The 17,856-nt window shown below is 44.2% G+C and overlaps 1 pseudogene; it reads left to right on the top strand.

Annotated features, from left to right (window-relative positions):
- Positions 1 to 228: 228 nt before the first annotated feature.
- LOC131512040 (phosphatidylinositol N-acetylglucosaminyltransferase subunit P-like) lies at positions 229 to 779 on the top strand (annotated as a pseudogene).
- Positions 780 to 17,856: the final 17,077 nt, after the last annotated feature.

Below are 17,856 nucleotides of genomic sequence, written 5' to 3'. Positions count from 1 at the left end.
CTGCTGTCGAATCCCATTCTTCAAATCTCTACATTTCCCTCCACCTCACTGCTAACGCTTCAGCAACATGGGCCAGTAAAGTGCCGAAACCTAATGAGGTTTGAGTTTAGAAAAATCATTGGTGTGAATTAGGACAGACTTGGTTTTAACATATGTAGTCTCTCTGTCCTTAGCTTTCTCATCACATATATCCATTCACCCTAACATATCGAAAGCCCAGGGCAGCACTTGCGCAGGGGACTCGAAGCTGAGGTGGCCGAGCTGTCAGGAGGGGCCTGAGTGGGCGCTTCGAGGACCCAAGATTGTCTAAAGCCACAGGGGAAATGGTGGAACATTCACCATCACCATTGCCAGAAAGAGCGATGTATGGCTTTGCTCTTTTCTTAAGCTCCCAATGTGGCTTCATACTATATCTTGTATGAGCTTTTATTTCTGAATCTTGGCTAAACTCCCTAGGCTTAACCTACTGGCCTCAAAAGCATTGGGCATTTGCGTTGTCCGTCTACCTCCTCATTACTATAGTAATCGGTTACGTACTCTTGCTGGGAATAAACATGATGAGTACCTCTCAGCTCAACTCCACTCGTGCCATCACAGATAACTAGGCTAAAAATCAACAGCAGAAGAAATACGAAGAAGAGGCCATCCCAACATTAAGAGATAGTCCTATTAGTGAAGTAAGCCAAAAATTCTTTCTTGCAGTCAAAGAACTTTGCACCAAAAACGAAATTGTATGTAGACTAACAACAAGCGTTTATTATAAAAGTTTTTGATGTAATGATTTCGACCATAATGATTTTGAATATCTCTTATTAAAACCCGGTATCGAAATGTACAAAAATAAGTTGAACCTCTCTTAGATTAAGTTCCATGATGATCGTTCGAGGCTCAGCTTGTCCCCTTCCGAGGAGACAACCTGCCCTCTCGCCCATAGGGACTTCTCTCTCCTCTAAAACACTTACCTTCTGCCCGCCTCGCAGAGGGGAGCCCTGTCATCCTCACCTCAGTAAAAAGCAACTCTTACCGTGAACTGCTCAAGCTGAGACCCCAACACCCTTGGTTTGTCATTTCCCATCCACGGTTACATCAATCTGTCAGCAAGCCGTGCCAACCACACCTTCAAAACATATCCCAGTGTGCACCCTTCCCCCATCCCATGCCTTTCCCACCACCAACACTCTCTGGGACTCCTGCAGTGGCCTCGCAGCCAGCCTCCCTGCCTCCACTTGGATGTTCCTCTGCTGTTTCTCCACACAGCAGCCAGAGTGAGATTTTCAAAATAAATCGGGCCGTATCACTCTTCTGCTTCACCACATCTAAACTTAAATCTAAAGCTTCCTACCTGAGGCTACAAGGCTGTATCTGATCTGGGGCTCCCATACGCCCATGGCAACCTCTCTGACTTACCTGCCTCCTCCTATATATACCCTGCAGGTAAATGGACCTTCTTTGTGTTTCTCCAGTCACCAGGCTTGTTCCATTCTTGGGGCACTGAACTTGCTAGTCTCTTCACCTAGACACTTCTGGTCCCAGATCGTCCCAGGGTTAACTCTTCTGTGATTCAGATCTCAGTTTCAGTGTTCCCTCCTCAGAAAATCAACACATTCTCTTTGTCTATACCACCAACCCAAAATAGCTGATGAAACACTTTCAGATCCATCGCCATTAAATTTTTGTCATAGTACTTATTACTAGGTTGTTCTTGATTGCCGACTTGTTTACATAATTGCCAACCACATCTTCCATACCTGCATAATTAGAATGTAGGCTTCATTATACACCCTATGCCACACTATTTCCCCAGTGCCTAGGAAAGCGCTCTGTAAATATTTACTGGATACATTCATGTAGTACGATGTAAGTTTTCCTAACTAGGAAATGGTGCTACTGATACATAAAGGCTAGTGTGTTTCAGAGGAGAAATAAAGCAGTGTGCAATGGCTGTGCCACGGGGGCCACATGGAGGTGAGACAAGCTGAGCCATGCAGCGGGAGTAGAAGCTGAGCAGTGAGAGGGAACAGGTCATGCATATCTGGCCAGGGATACGGCACAAGGACAATGTCCACAATACACAGTAAGAAGCAGTAAGGTCTGGACACAAACCCAGGCAGCCCAACTCCACATACTCCAAGCTCCAACTCCTGGTAAGCTGAGGAATTCTGTATTCATTCAGACCTGAGATGATGACCCACACAAAAGTGAGGCTGGAATGGAAATTGAGTGGAAATGGAAAGGAGGGAAAATGAGAGGGATGTTATAGAGAAGAGAGGAAGAGGCAGCAAGTTATTTTACTATAATTAAACAGAGCAGAAATAAGCTAGAAGTAGCCTAAAGAATCAGAGATGGGGGCGCCTGGGTGGCGCAGTCGGTTAGGCGTCCGACTTCAGCCAGGTCACGATCTCGTGGTCCGTGAGTTCGAGCCCCGCGTCGGGCTCTGGGCTGATGGCTCGGAGCCTGGAGCCTGTTTCCGATTCTGTGTCTCCCTCTCTCTCTGCCCCTCCCCCGTTCATGCTCTGTCTCTCTCTGTCCCAAAAATAAATAAAAAACGTTGAAAAAAAAAAAAAAAGAATCAGAGATGAATTTGAAAATGAAAAATAAACTTTAAAAACTGGAGAAAATGGTAGTGCTATTGATTGTAAAGAGGGAGATCCAGATTCTGTAGGAAGGTGGGTCAGATTTTTTTTAATTTTTTTTTCAACATTTTTTATTTATTTTTGGGACAGAGAGAGACAGAGCATGAACGGGGGAGGGGCAGAGAGAGAGGGAGACACAGAATCGGAAGCAGGCTCCAGGCTCCGAGCCATCAGCCCAGAGCCTGACACGGGGCTCGAACTCACGGACCGCAAGATCGTGACCTGGCTGAAGTCGGACGCTTAACCGACTGCGCCACCCAGGCGCCCCTAGTGGGTCAGATTTTAATAGAGTTGAGGCTGAGAAGGTGGCAGGGGCTTCTAATAGAAGTATCTAGGAAGCCATGGGAAATGTGGACTGATGTCTGGTGACATGACAGCCAGAGAAATGTGTCCCTGAGTCATCTAAACAGGAATCACAGACGATGTTGTGATATATTCCAAGAGAGGGGAAGACTGAAGAGACTGTCCCTATGTCCCTCTGTTCAGCTGCTGCCTTCCAGTTTCAGGAAGGGGAGACCTGCCCCAAGGTAGAGGTGGAGGTGGATCCCAAGCATCCTCTCAGAAGCACAGAGCAGCATGTTGGAGCACTAGGGAATTGGAGAGTCTACGACGTGGGAAAATAGGATCCAGGTGCTGGTGCCCAAAGCAGGCAGGGCACATGTATCAGGAAGTTGAAAAGGTAGAAACCATTGGAGACTCATTGAGGAGGGAATGAGAATTTGGTCCAGAAATGGGGACAGATAGAAGAAGGGAGGGAAGCCAAGGGGGATATACATTATTTATGGTAAAAGACCCCGGGGGGTAGAGTCCAGTGGCCAAAGGATAAAGTGGCCAAATGTGACCAGAGTGTCCTGTGTTTCATGGAGGTCAAGAAGAATAAAGTCTAAGAAAAGGTAATCAGGCTTTCCAATCAGTGAATTTACATTGACTATTTGGGAACAATTTCAGTCGAGTGTCGGGACAGAAACCAGATCACTTGGGTTTATGGGTAGGAAATAGAAATCCCAGATGCACAGAATTGGCTCAAGAGGAAGAATTGCAATAACTTTTTTTTTTTTTTTTACTCTTCTTTAGTGGATGAAGTCATGAGCTCAGAGAAGAAATGGAGGTGGGGGGTCAGAGGAACAGAGAAACGTTGGCATAGGTGCTATGAAGACAGTGTAGACGATAAACTTTCAGGTGTGGTGGTTATTCAAAAAGTGAAAAATGCTGAATGCAGTCATTTGTTCACTCAGTAAATACTTTCTGGGCATTGTCTTAGGCAAAGAGATAAGGCCATGAATAAGACAGTAGCCCATGCCCTTAAGTAGCTTGCGGTGGTGGGTGGTCAGGGCAGCCATGATCATGCTCACGATCGCTCTTGTGTAAGACTTCATATTTGGAAAAGTACTTTCACATTCCCTTATTTCATTCAAACCAGACATGGTTCCTTTGAGGTCAATGTAGGGAAATTCACTTTGCAAAAATAGTCAAACTAAGGCTGAGACATTAGAAGGCATGTTAAAGGCTCCAGAGCTAGTTACTAGGAATGTAAAAATGACAGCTCTTGTTTCTGGACTTAGAAACAACAAACAGAGGACTGGATGGACAGAAATACCTATTTTGGGCATTTCTTTTCTGCACTCTCTCCTCCCTCCCCTCTTTAAGTCAGATGAAGTCTTCTTATATCTAATTTCTCCATCTGGGCTTAGCTCCAGCCTTGAAATGCAATTCAAGTCTAATACTCAACATTGGATTTGCATGTGGCCAAAGATAGCAGCCATCGTTTTTATTTTTTTTATTAAAGTTTACTTATTTCTTTTGAGAGAGAGAGCGAAAGAAATTGGAGGAGGGGCAGAAAGAGAGGGAGAGAGAGAATCTCGAACAGGATCCACACTGTCAGTGCAGAGCCTGAGGCAGGACTTGAACTCACAGACTGGGAGAACATGACCTGAGTCAAAATCAGGAGTCAGATGCTCAATGGACGGAGCCACTCAGGCACTCCAGTAGCCATCAGTTTTTAGATGAACAATGCGTAGTAGACAATTTTAGGTACATTAACTCAAATCCTCAAGAATCCAGCCATCCCCTAGGATTTCCTTGTTCCTTGACCTCTAGTGAACTTGGCTTGAACCTCAATTCTAAAAACCACGGAAGTTCCAAGCCCTTCCCTCAATTTCCATGAATTCCCAGAGCATTAGTCTAATCTTTTACCTGGCTTACATCCACATGTGCTATCTCCTCTTTGATCCCAAACTGAAATCCAGCCCCATTCACGTGTTTCTAGAACCAATCTGGTGAGTTTAATCAAATTTATAGGTTTGCTAGGGGGCAAGAAAAGGGCTTGAGGAAATGTCTAACTGAACAATATAGAGCCCTCCACCATCACCCTATCTCCGCTCTCTCCTCCTTTCCCTTTCCCTTTTTCCTTATAAGCTAAGTCAAATCCTCCTCGTATTGCCTGCAATTGAGTGTATTCATGACAACGGGTGTCTTGAGCTTGCCCTTATGGGTCTTACCCTTGCCCCAGTATTTCTTCCAGACAAATATAGTGTTCTCTACAAGAGAAGTTAAGGCAAATAAAATGTCCACATCTGGTGACATCTGTAATAACCCTCTGAAACACACGTTATTATTATTTTCATTTTGTAGAAGAAGAACCTGATGTACAATAAATCCAAAGCCTCTGCCCACATTTTCGTAGTTGGTAAGTAGTAAGTCCAGATTGCAACTGAGATCTGTCTGACTTTGAAGTCCATGTGTTTTGCAAGACACCGTGATCTGGAGGTTATCTCAGGAGGGTCTAGATGAAGGACCAAATCTTGAAGAAAGGGAAATGGGGAAAGGCCATTTTCTTCCATATTCAGGAAGAAAGTGTCAAGCGGAAAATCATGCCTGCAGAAGAATTTCCCTGCGCATACTCCAGTGAGAATAATGCCTAGAACACCCAAATTATTATTTGAGTATGCTACAGATCCGTCTGTAACTTTAAAATCTGACAGAGGAGTTTATCTTGATGTGATGGTTACCCCAAGCACCCGAAGTACTTAGACCTTAACATTATCCACTTTAGAAAATTGCAGTGTGACAACATGGATGGACCTTAAGGACATTATGCTAAGCGAGATGTCAGATGGAGAATGACAAATATCGCATATCACTTATATGTGGAATCTTAAAAAAAAAAAACCAACTTGTAATAACAGAGTAAAATTATGGTTACCAGGGGATGGAGGGTGGCGGGACGGGACAGATGCTGATCAAGGGTACAAATTTGCAAAGTGCTAGAGATCTAATGTACAATATAGTGAATGCAGACAACAACATTGTATTGTAATCATCAAACTTGCTTAAGAAACTGTCTTAATTATTCGAACCGCTAACAAGAGATGATAATTATGTGACCTGAGAGTCGCGTATAATTGCTACAGTGGCAACCATGCTGTAATATACAAATGTATCCGATCAGCATGTTGTGCGCTTTGAGTTTACACGATGTGCTACGTCAAATACATTTCAATTATAGAAAAAAAGGAAAGAAGATTACCGCGGAGTCTAACCCCAAGAAAAATGAAGTCATGACTGAGAAAACATCATTTAAAAGATCCGGAGGCTGACCACAAGGATGGTATGGATGACTGGACTTAACATGGGGAATGAATCGCCTTGCCTCGGGACTCTCTTCCTACTGATGCCGTGAACCTAATTGTTTTTGTTTTTGTTTTTTTAATTTTTTTTTAACATTTATTTATTTTTGCGACAGAGGGAGACAGAGCATGAACAGGGGAGGGGCAGAGAGAGAGGGAGACACAGAATCTGAAACAGGCTCCAGGCTCTGAGCTGTCAGCACAGAGCAGGACGCGGGGCTCGAACTCACGGACCGCGAGATCGTGACCTGAGCCGAAGTCGGACGCTCAACCGACCAAGCCACCCAGGCGCCCCGAACCTAATTGTTTATGAGCATCGGCCTCACCTAACTGATGTGTTTGCAATAGGTTACCTGGCAGAATAGAGCCCAGAAATTAGGTCTATACAAATAGGGTGAGCTATTGCATCTGACTTCTTGGTTTAACAAAAATTGTAGAAACACATCCTAAGGGGATTCCCCCTTCTCATCACCCCCGTAGGCTTTACAAAAGATCTATCATCATCACCACTGTTTAACAGAGTCCATGCGTGGGCTAGGCACTATCCATCCACCTAAGGACGAGGAAAAGCAGGGCTGTTACCTTCACAGAACTTCTAATGTAGTGGGAAAGATCTTATTTTTAAAAATCACAGAAATGAATGTGTAATTGCACTAACAAATTCTAAATACTTGCATTGATTTATTTGCTTCTCATAACCCTAAAAAGTAGGAAGTATTACCTTCATTTTATGGAAGAGTAAATTGGGGTTCAGAGAGATTAAGTGATCAGTGTAAGGTTACATGGAATTGCTATTTGATCTACATCAGTCCAAGTTCAAAGCTATCCCTCTGCATTCTTGAAACACTAAAAAAAGAAGGACCTAACTTGAGCATTTTGACATTGAATCATGACACATTAGGTCATGTTACTCTGGGGTTTTTTTAAGTTTTTATTTTAATTTCAGTTAGCTAACATACAGTGTTATATTAGTTTCACGTGTACAATATAGTGATTCAGCACTTCCATACGTCACCCAGTGATCATCACAAGTGCCCTCCTTAGTCCCCATTGCCTGTTTAACCCAACCCCCCTCCCCGCTGGTAACGATCAGTTCTCTATAATTAAGAGATTATTTCTTGATTCCTCTCTCTCTCTCTCTCTCTCCCTCTCTCCCTCTCTCCCTCTCTCCCTCTCTTTCTCTCTCTGTTAAGTAATTTCTACACAACATGGGTCTTGAACTCATAACCCCAAGATCAAGAGTTGCATGTTCCAACGACTGATCCAGATAGCCACCCCTGTTTTGTTTCTTAAATTCCACATGTGAGCAGTATACTCTCTAGCTCCATAAAGAAAATGTGGTACAGGGACGCCTGGGTGGCTCAGTCGGTTAAGCATCTGACTTCGGCTCAGGTCATGATCTCATGGTCTGTGAGTTCGAGCCCAGCGTTAGGCTCTGTGCTGACAGCTCAGAACCTGAACCTGCTTCGAATTCTGTGTCTCCCTCTCTCTCTGCTTCTCCCCTGCTCATGCTTGCACGCTCTCTCTCTCTCTCTCTCCTTCAAAAATAAGTAAAAACATTAAAAAAAATTTTTTTAAGAAAATGTGGTGCATATATACAGTAGAATATTACTCATCCATGAAAAAGAATGAAATCTTGCCATTTGCAGGTCATGTTACTCTGTTAAAGTGATAATATGAGGCAGGGGGGATGATTACCTCTTGAGCTTTGTGGAACCTTCCTGGGGACGTCCTTACAGTTTCAGCTGTCACATTCCACGAGATTATGGATAGGAACAACTCCTTGGATTTTTCTTATCCTGAGCTCTCAGAGATGATTTTAGCACCTGACTGGCTCAGTCAGCAGAGCATGCAACTCTTGATCTTGGGGTTATGGGTTTGAGCCCCACATTGAGTGTAGAGATTACTTAAAAATAAAATCTTCTCTTAAAAAGGGGAGTGGGATGCTTTTAGAACCTGCTTGTGATTATTCCTTTGTTTGTTCATCATGTGATTGTTATCCTAGTTTATTTGATTATTTAGTAATTGTCCTTGATTATTCTCAACCAGAAAATGACCAAAATTCTTAGCATGATAGGTCCCTATGACCTCACCCCTTTCATTCCCTCTCTAGCTCCCAAGCTGGAGCATTCCACTCTTTTTAAGATCCTATCTTCTCATTTAATTGGTTTAGAAACTTTTTTTTGTCCTGCATAATACCTGCATAAACATATTGCAGGTATTTCCTCCTTTGCATTCTCACCTTTGTTAAAGCTCTTAAGGTGTTTGTGCCTCGGCAGGTGAACCTTGAGTTTCTCTAGGTAAGAACCATGTCATATCCATCAAGACAATTCTAGCGGTTAAGAACAGGCACACAGTATGACCTTGATAAATGCTCGGTGGATGAAAGTATGGATGAGTAAATGTGTGACTGAACATCCCGTAACTTAGGGCTCTAGCAGTCCAGGAGAGACATAATTTCAAATTCCTCACAAGCCGTTTCATTTAAGTAGCTCAATAATTAGCATCACAGACTATCAGCTCTGGAAGGTTCCTGAAATAACCTCTTCCAACACTTGTATTTTATAGATGAGGAGCTGGGTTTTGCAGAGAAGGCTTGCCCAAGGTCATGTCTTCATTACTCTCCACCTGCCCCACAATCACTCTTGGTTGCAGGGGCTTCATTCTTCTTTTGAGCTCAAACGCAATCCCAAGACTTTTTTTTTTTTTTTAAATTAAAATTAATGGTTGATCTACAAAGGAGTCTGTTAGTGTCACAATCACCCAGGGACCTTGAGAGACACTCTGGCGGGTGGAAGGGGGCAGAGGCAATGAGGTCATCCGGTGTCTGTATTTATCAATAGGGATCTTAGTTCCTTCCTTCCATGAGGACTCTCTGCATTTAATGGGGAATTTTAAAAGCTTGTGGTTTGCAATAAGATCCATCACTGTGGCTTCAGTCAGGTCTATTGTTCCTTGCTGCTCACTACACGTACAAAGTGGGACTCAAACAAATGTGGGTTGATATTGAATAAATATACATACGGCATCGGTAACATACAATTAGCTCAATCATAGATAGTGCAACTAATACTCAACCATGAGTTGTAGCCAAGAACCTGGCAGTCTCACCCCTAAAATTATGATCGCGTTGAATTCTTTACCAAGAGGTTTTACCTTTAAAGAAACATGCAAAAAATGTAATTCTCCTGCTTATCGCTCAAGAAGCACCCAGACCTCCCTGGCCTGCCCGTGGTTCTTTGTTTCTTGGCTCTTCCCTTTAGAAAGCAACACCACATTTTGTTCATCCATGCATGTCAGTAGACATTTGGGTTGTTTCCCCTTTTTGGCTGCGGTGAATAGCAATCCTTAGGAGCTCAGGTATGAAGTCCCAACCAACTCCCACTTATTTTTACTGGCCACCCTTAACTGCAAGGGAGATTGGTGAGCACATTTTGTCTGAACTTTCCTCCAAGAGAGTTTATCTGGAGGCTAAAGGACTGTATCCCCAGAAAGCCCATTCTTCTACAGGAATGGGCTTCCTTCTTCCTGTAGAAGATGGACGTGTTCAGGCCTGAACTTACATTTTTCTGAGCATTTTCACGTATCTACCCTCTCATCTCCAGAGCTACATTTGCAATGACCTGTTTAACATCCCCGCTCGGAAAGTCGCTGGCATTTTCACTCAACAGATCAGAAAAGGTAATTACCCTCTAACTCCTCCCCACCCTCGTTTCAAGTCAAATAGGCTTTCTTTAAGTAACCTTAAAGTATCAGGTACAAATATGATCATTCGTATTGTGAAGCTCCAAAAAAGAGATATGGATGAGAATACTTTTCAAAAGTATTTGTCCGTGGACCCCTTTTTTTCTTTTAGGGGACGCTTCTTGGGATAAGTGTGCTGAGCAATGTATTCTGGGAAATAGCCATCAAGTGTGGGAATTCGTAAACGTCAAGGCTCTCTTACCTTTGGTGCTTTTCGAGTCACCTCGACTCTGTCTCCCAAAGTCTCTCATCTCTGCTTTCCTTCCCTTCTCTCCTGCTAAATTAGTTAATCAAGGTGGTCATTAGACTGAAGTGGTCCTAATAGCTTAGCAGCCACCAACATCAACAAACCAAAACTGAAGCCTATAAAGCCTCAAGGTTACTCAGTGGGAACCTAAGAACAACCAATCACAAATGGCCACCTAGGCTTTTCCAAGGGAAACGTTTGAGCTATAGCTAATCAATAACTTCGTTGCTTTGCATTTGCCTTTGGTCTATGAGAGTCTCTTTGTGCTCCGGTCAGAAGAGCGCCCTTAACCCCTTCTGTTTCCTGCTGCCCTCTTCAAATCAATCTTTAAAAAAATTTTTTTAATGTTTATTTCTTTTTGGCAGAGAGAGAGAGAGAGAGAGAGAGAGACCAAGCATGAGTGGGGGAGGGGGAGAGAGTGAGGGAGACACAGAATCCGAAGCAGGCTCCAGGCTTCAAGCCGTCAGCGCAGAGCCCAATGCGGGGCTCGAACTCACGGACCGCGAGATCATGACCTGAGCCGAAGTCAGACACTCAACCGCCTGAGCCACCAAGGCACCCCCAGACCAATTTCTGTTCAAACAAGCTCTTAAAAGTTTTAATGTACCTCAGTTTATCTTTTAGCACTGCCTTTCATTTCTAAGGCTACCAGACCACCTTTCCCAATGTGACTTGTCTCCCTGACCTAGGGCATTTGCCTTGTTCGTTCGTTCCACACCAGTGGTTGTGCTGGGCACTAGGGACGCAACAGTGAATAAAGGAGCCGTGGTCCCTGTCTTCTTCACGGATCATGTTGCTTATGGTCCAAAAGGCATGGAGAGACAGACCTACATCAAGTAATCACACAGCAAGAGGAAGATGACAACTGTGAGGGGCACTGCAGAGAAGAATATGATGCTATGTGGCTCTCTGGGAAAGTCCCTAAGGAGAGATGTTTGAGCCTAGAGCTCCTGGCTGCTTGGGAACTCATTAGGCAAATGGAAGGAAGAGTTTATCAGGGAGAGCTGGGGCAGGAGGAAGTCTCGTGAGGACAGGACCTGCAGGTCACGGCAGTGAGGGAGATGAGCCAAAGGGGGCAAAGGAGATGGTTGGGGGGGGCAGGTGGGCCTTGAAGGCCTTGTTAAGAATTTGTACCTTTAGCCTTCAAGCCGAGGGGTGATTTATCGTTGTGTCTGTTTTGAAAAGTTGGTTTCATGTGCTGTGTGGATTGACATGGGACTGTAGAGAGGCAAAGGTGGATGCACAAAGACCAGATAGAAGTCCCTGCAAGCAGCCACACAGATGATGGTGGTGGCGGTGGCGGTGGCTTGGGCCAGATGGCCATGGAGAAATGTTGACAGATGCGATGGTATTTCAGAGGGTGGGTCAACAGGACATTGGTTTGTATTGGATGAGGCTACCTGGGGGTAGATCTTTCTTCCCTGAGGACAAAAATCTGTGTCTCCAGTATTTCTTGCTTCCCTGAGCCTAACTCCAGACCCTGCATTTAGTAGGAGAGGGCCAGTAGGTTTGCTGAACTGATTGGCTTTGGATATTTGCATAAAAGAGCAAAGGTTTGAGGAAAGCCAGTCTAACAGGTGCAGTTGTGATGCAAAAAGGAAGGGACAAATCCCACCCTCCTTTACCTTCCCAGAGTGAGTTAATAGGATTGCAGGGAGGAACACGTGGTGTGGGAACTCAAAAGGCAACTGTAACTCTCCCCTGTCTCTACCTGAGGGCACAGGCACAGAACCTTTCCGTGGCCGAAATGGAACTGTATAATCAGCACTGTCCTCATGCACTGGAGAGCTGGACGGGCCTCTGTCGAGCCATGTGGCTCTACCGGGAAGAGAAAGGTTTGAAGGCCTATTCCAAATTAACATTTTGCAACGAAAAGCCCTTGCTGGGCCACTTCAGTTAACTCAATGAATTGGTGCTCTTAAATGTGAGTGGCTGTGCCTGCAAATTGGAAAAAATTACCAAACCCAAAACACAGTGATCCAAAGAGCTTTTAGATTCATTGTAGTTCAAAACACTCAACGTGAGACCGCCAGACAATATTCGTCGTGATCCACAACTCTTGAGAAGACTGGGAGTAAAGGATCATCTCACCACAGTCATAAACAGAGTGACATTCTGTCAGAGATGCTGAAGAAAGTTCCAGACTCAGAGGTCAAGGATTGCCATTTTTTTCAATGCTAAAGCAATTATATGCCAGAAACAGAGGGTGCCTTGTCCTCAGTGGTCCCCTTCTTCGCTCTAAGGAGCCCTGGTGTTTTCCCCAAATCTTTGTCCCTGACCCCACACCATAATTACAGCTAACCTGACAGTTTTCCAGAGTTCAATGGCTCTCGCCTCAGTGACAGACTTAGAAATAGAAAAGTATTTTCTCAGAAACACAACAATGTTACCAACATCTATGATGCTCTGTAAGTGATTAGATAATACAAGAATGGGGGTGGTTTGGGGAAATTACAAAATGGTAACTGGTTGTGGGATAACAACCAGGAGGAAAAGAGAGCGCCTGAGGGGAATTGCTAAATCAGAGATTTTTTTTTTTTTTTTTTTTTTTTCCTTTAGCTGTTGCCCTGCATTTTCGTTAGTGGCTGCCTGGGGCTGAGAAGGCCACAGGCCTAATTATACCTGTGGACATCACACCACATAATAGAAGCACTAACATGGTGCCCAGTGACCTGCCTGAGAGCCCCTTCCCACCAGCCGGAAGGTTCTCAAACCAATCAAACGCAAAAGGTCATGAAATTTGGTTGACATTAAAGAATTATTGTTAGGATTTTTTAGGTGTGATAATGATATTGCGGTTACGTTTAAGAAAGAGAAGAAGAGTCCATAGCTCTCAGAGATAAGGTTCGAAGTAGTTACCAGTGAAAAAATATGACGCCTGGGATCTTGGTCAAGAAAGTCCTGTTGGGGGCAGGGGAAAGGGTGGAGAATTAAGGAAGCACACTCAGGCTTGAATTGATAATTGCTGATGCCTCGTGATGGGAGGATGGGGCCAGTAGACAATGCTCTCTTTATGCGTGTATGTTTTTGGAACTTTCCATGATAAAAGTTTCAAAACACCACAAGCATTTTCTCTTTGTTGGTTTTTCTTTTTTTTCAGAGACCCCTAAGAAAGCCAAGCTCTTGATAGCAAGAAACCCTTTTCTCGAAGCCAAGAAATCAATATAAACATGCGAGTGTTATCACATGTTCTTTGTGCTTCTAAAACATGAAACATTGAACTCTTTGCCTACAGAGGAAGGGAAAGCTAGGAATGAGGTTGAGACCCTCTCTTCACTCCATACAACCATGAGTCATATCAACACATTTTCCTCACTTCTAGTCACATGTGCCCATGACCTGCCAGATGTTAGCCAACTGATTGGTTTCAGAAGAATTTTTAAAATTCTACTATTGTCATCATCAGGCACAAGGCCCTGTGGGTAATATACTCTAAACAGGAACAAAACTGAGATCTGGTTATAAATTCTGTGTTCAGGGGTGCCTGCATGGCTTAGTCGGTTAAGCGGCCAACTTTGGCTCAGGTCATGATCTCATGGTTGAATAGGCTGCTATTCTGTCAGCACAGAGCCTGCTTTGGACTCTATGTCTCCCTCTCTCTCTGTCCCTCCCCTGCTCATGCTCTGCCTCTCTCTCAAAAATAAGCAAACAATAAGAAATTTTTTTAATAAATTCTGCGTTCAAAAATAGCTTCTCCTCAGAGGCCATGTCCATAATTTCCCTTCAAAACTTCCCATTTGGGGTGTAAGGACTTCTCTGCCCAGGAATCTGGCTTTTGAGGTTCCCCTTTGATAGCTCATTTCTCAGCTGCTTTTGACTCCCTCCATTCATGGCAAGAAGCTAAGATTGTTCTTTGGGAATTTTCCTCCCACCCTCTGGTTTCTTCTTCTTGTGCAGAGAACACAGGGTAACATCCTTTAGAGCCTCCTGCTATAGCTACTATTCAAGTAGGGCACTCGTCCCCTGTTGACTCTGGTGTTCTCAACCATCGAACCAAGCAAGATCACAAAGTATCCATGTCATAACTTCTGTGAGCCCAGAACTATCTTAAGTCCTGAAATAGAAGAATGAGAGAGACAGAGACAAAGGGGGGAGGGAGAGAGGAAGGAAGGAAGGAAGGAGAGAAGGGAGGGTAGAAGGGAAGGAGGGAGGAAGGAAGGAAGGAGAGAAGGGAGGAGAGGAGGGGAGGGAGGGAGAAGAAAGGGAGGGAAGGAAGGAGGGAGGGAAAGGGGAAAAGAGAGAACAAAGGGAAGGGGAGGAGGGAGAAAAGGAAAGAAAGAGTGAAAGAAAGAAAAGCAATGACTTCCTGATTAACTATCTTCCATGACTTTCAGACATGAGACTATGTTTCTCCAGAACATACTCTCCTTGGATTGACTAATGGAGAACTTCAAGAGAGAAAGAACTGAGGCTGAGTTTCAAAGTTTGTCTTTTCTTTTTCTCTTTTCATCTTCAATCGCCTTGGGTTCAGAAGGCTATTTCTATAAGCTGCATCATCTGGACCTGGACCATCTGGTGGAGGCAGCATCCATACTTGATGATTCAATTTGCTCAGTGGGTGACTAGATAGTCTTAAAAGCCCTCTGTGTCAGCACAGGTCGTTTGTCTATATCAGATGTAGAAGGAAGCCCTGCAGCCTCCCCGAATCACCCTAGAATGCTCTCCCAGATGGACTGGATGCTGTGATTTGTCATGAGAAATTGAACATTACCTGGTAAAGTTCTTCCTGAACAATGGGTCCAGATGTCAGCTTGAAAAATGTCCCTTGTGCTTGTTTCATTTTAAAGCATGTGGTTAAAAGAACTTGGCGTGATTTATTTGTTGGTTGGGGGCATGGCAGAGTAGAGAGAAGGGGCAAAAATTATAGGACAATTTAAAACATAACCGATTTTGTTTGGCACTCCTTGGTGGGAACTTGAAATCAAATACAGTAGCAGAGTCATCTGTCAAGGGCAACTTGCTCTGATGTCCAAGAGAACCTCCTTAAAAACCCATAAGTCATCAATGTAAGAAATACATGACATTTTTGTTCTTTCCGTTCTTCACGTCTTGGGGATAGAAGAGGCAAGGAATGGTACCTTGGATTGTAAATCGTGGCAAATGGCTGTTAAATCTGAGACAAGGGGCATAGGTCCCTCACGTGTTCAGCATTGTTCATTTCCAGCTCTCTCTCCTCCCAGCCCTCACCTCCCAGACTACTCACCCCATAGGCTTGTTTTCACCTTCATTTATCTTGGTAAAGATGAGTTAATGGAAAATTGTTACAGCTTAAAAGAATTGCAAAGAAATGGTCAACTGAAAGATCAAATGTGGCCCTGCCCCCCCCCCCACCTTTTTGGTCTCGTGATAAAACTAAGTCATAAATGAGAAAGAAGGAAAGGAATTAAATCAGACCAGCACACTTTTGGTCTCATACGGAAAAAAAAAATACATAATTTCTGTGAACGTGACTTGACATAGGCATCTGTTAGGGAGATCTTTAATAACTCAATAGCTCAGCTAAGAAGATGAACTCCAGCTTATGTCTATTCCCTGAACCTAGAAGAAGTCAGGATTATAAAAGCTTAGCTAGGTTATAGAAGGGAAATTGCAAAGTTGCTTTATTTTGTAAGACACCAGCCTAAATGTGGGCTTGAGTCCTATTTAGAGAAGAGTGTGTGTGTGAGTGTGTGTGTGTGTGTGTGTGTGTGTGTGTTTGCATGTTAGGGGAATGTATGGAGTGTGGTATAAGGAGTTGGATCACCCAGGGCGCCTGGGGTGGCTCAGTGAGTGAAGTGTCCAACTTCAGCTCAAGTCATGATCTCATGGTCTGTGAGTTCAAGCCCTGCATCAGGCTCTGTGCTGACAGCTCAGAGCCTGGAGCCTGCTTTGGATTCTGTGTCTCCCTCTCTATCTGCACCTCCCCCATTCACGCGTGCTCTCTCTCTCTCTCAAAAATAAAATAAACATTAAAAAATTTTTGAAAAAGAAGTTGGATCACTCTTGGGGCACCTGGGTGGCTCAGTTAGTTAAACACCCAACTCTTGGTATCGACTCAGGTTGTGACCTCTCAGGCTCAGGCTCTACACAGAGCATGGAATCTGCTTGGGATTCTCTCTCCCTCTCTCTCTGCCCCTCTCACACTCGTTCTCCATCTCAAAAATAAATGAATAAAATAAAATAAAAAAGGAAGCTGGATCACCCTGGCCAGGCCCTAGCCTTTTCCACTATGTGTGGCTGGAGCCCTTCTACCTGGATGCAAAGTTTCCACGCACTTCTGGAAAGTGTGCTCCCAGAAGCTGTCAGCTCTGGCTACCTGGGTCCCTGCTGCACTCAGTCCTGGACCCGGTGAAGCCTGGAATCCAGGAGGAGCTGTGGCTGGGTGCAGGAGCACACTCTTTCTGCAGTGTCAGAGAGCACAGAGCTATTACACCTCCCCAGGGGCGCAGTGAGGGTCAGGCTAACTCTATCTGAAAACCTGTTTTTGCAGAGGGGAAAAAAGTTATTTTAGTCAAGAAACTGACACATTGATTTACATCAGTTCTGGCAGGAAACTGGCAGGAGAGTAAGTTTTTACAAATGAACAGTGTATGCCGTGGCCCTTAAAATGGCCTATAGCCATCCGTCATTCACAGCCTCCGCGTCTAAATGTGGCGTCCCCATGGGCAGGAACCTTGCAGAGATTTTATTTTTACATGTGATTATTCAGGTTCTCTGAGAATGGCAAGAGGTCAAAGGGAGTCAAAATGGTGGGTGGAAAGGAGTGGAAATAAATTCAAAAAACAGAAGAAACTAGAGCACGAGCTGGTGGATGAATGCAGGGTCGCCCTCCGAGTCCAGGGCGTAGAATCACAGTGGCCAGCAGCCCTCCCGGGAGCAGAGCAGCCAGTAGCCCCACTGATGGCCTAGTCTTCTCCTCAAGACCAGGAAGACTCCAGTCATGGAGTCTTCTATGCTTGAGGTCAAGGAGAAAAGCACAGTCGTCTAAAACGTATTCTTCCTCCCCTCCTTTGCTCTGGATGCTCTCCATGTCCTATTTAGCAAGATCCCAAGAGATTAGCCAGAAATCCAAAATTCTGGTCTCTTCATTTAGGGATAAATAGAATGGTCAAGATGACCAGACTTCGCATGTCAACCTCTTAGAACCTTTTGTCCTCATCAGGGAAAACAAAATAATAGCAGATGCTTACTTGGTAAGCATAATCATAGCCAAGAGAGTTGGACTGGAGGAATATTTTATCAAGATATTATAGCGCATGAAGCAGGGGGTGGCTCAATTGGTTGAGCATCCGACTCTTAATTTCAGCTCAGGTCATGATCTCACAGTTGGTGAGTTCAAGCCCCATGTCAGGCTCTGTGCTGACCGTGTGGAGTCTGCTTGGGATCCTCTGTTTCTGCCCTTACCCCACTTACGTGCTCTCTCTGTCTCCGTCGTTCTCCCTCTCTCTCAAAATAAATAGACTTAAAAAAAAAAAAAAAAAGAGAGAGATATTACAGCTCAAAAAAATCACCTTTTTTCTCCAAAGGAATTCATCTGCTACTTGGACCAGAATTAGTCTCTCCTTCCCTTGAGTTTATAGCATGGAGACCTTCAGGTTTTCCTAGGGTTAATACACCCCAGATCATC

This window comes from Neofelis nebulosa, chromosome 1 (assembly GCF_028018385.1).
Source record: "Neofelis nebulosa isolate mNeoNeb1 chromosome 1, mNeoNeb1.pri, whole genome shotgun sequence".
NCBI lineage: Eukaryota > Metazoa > Chordata > Mammalia > Carnivora > Felidae > Neofelis > Neofelis nebulosa.
Note: the sequence above shows the minus strand (reverse complement) of the source record. Positions and strands in the feature narration are given on the sequence as shown.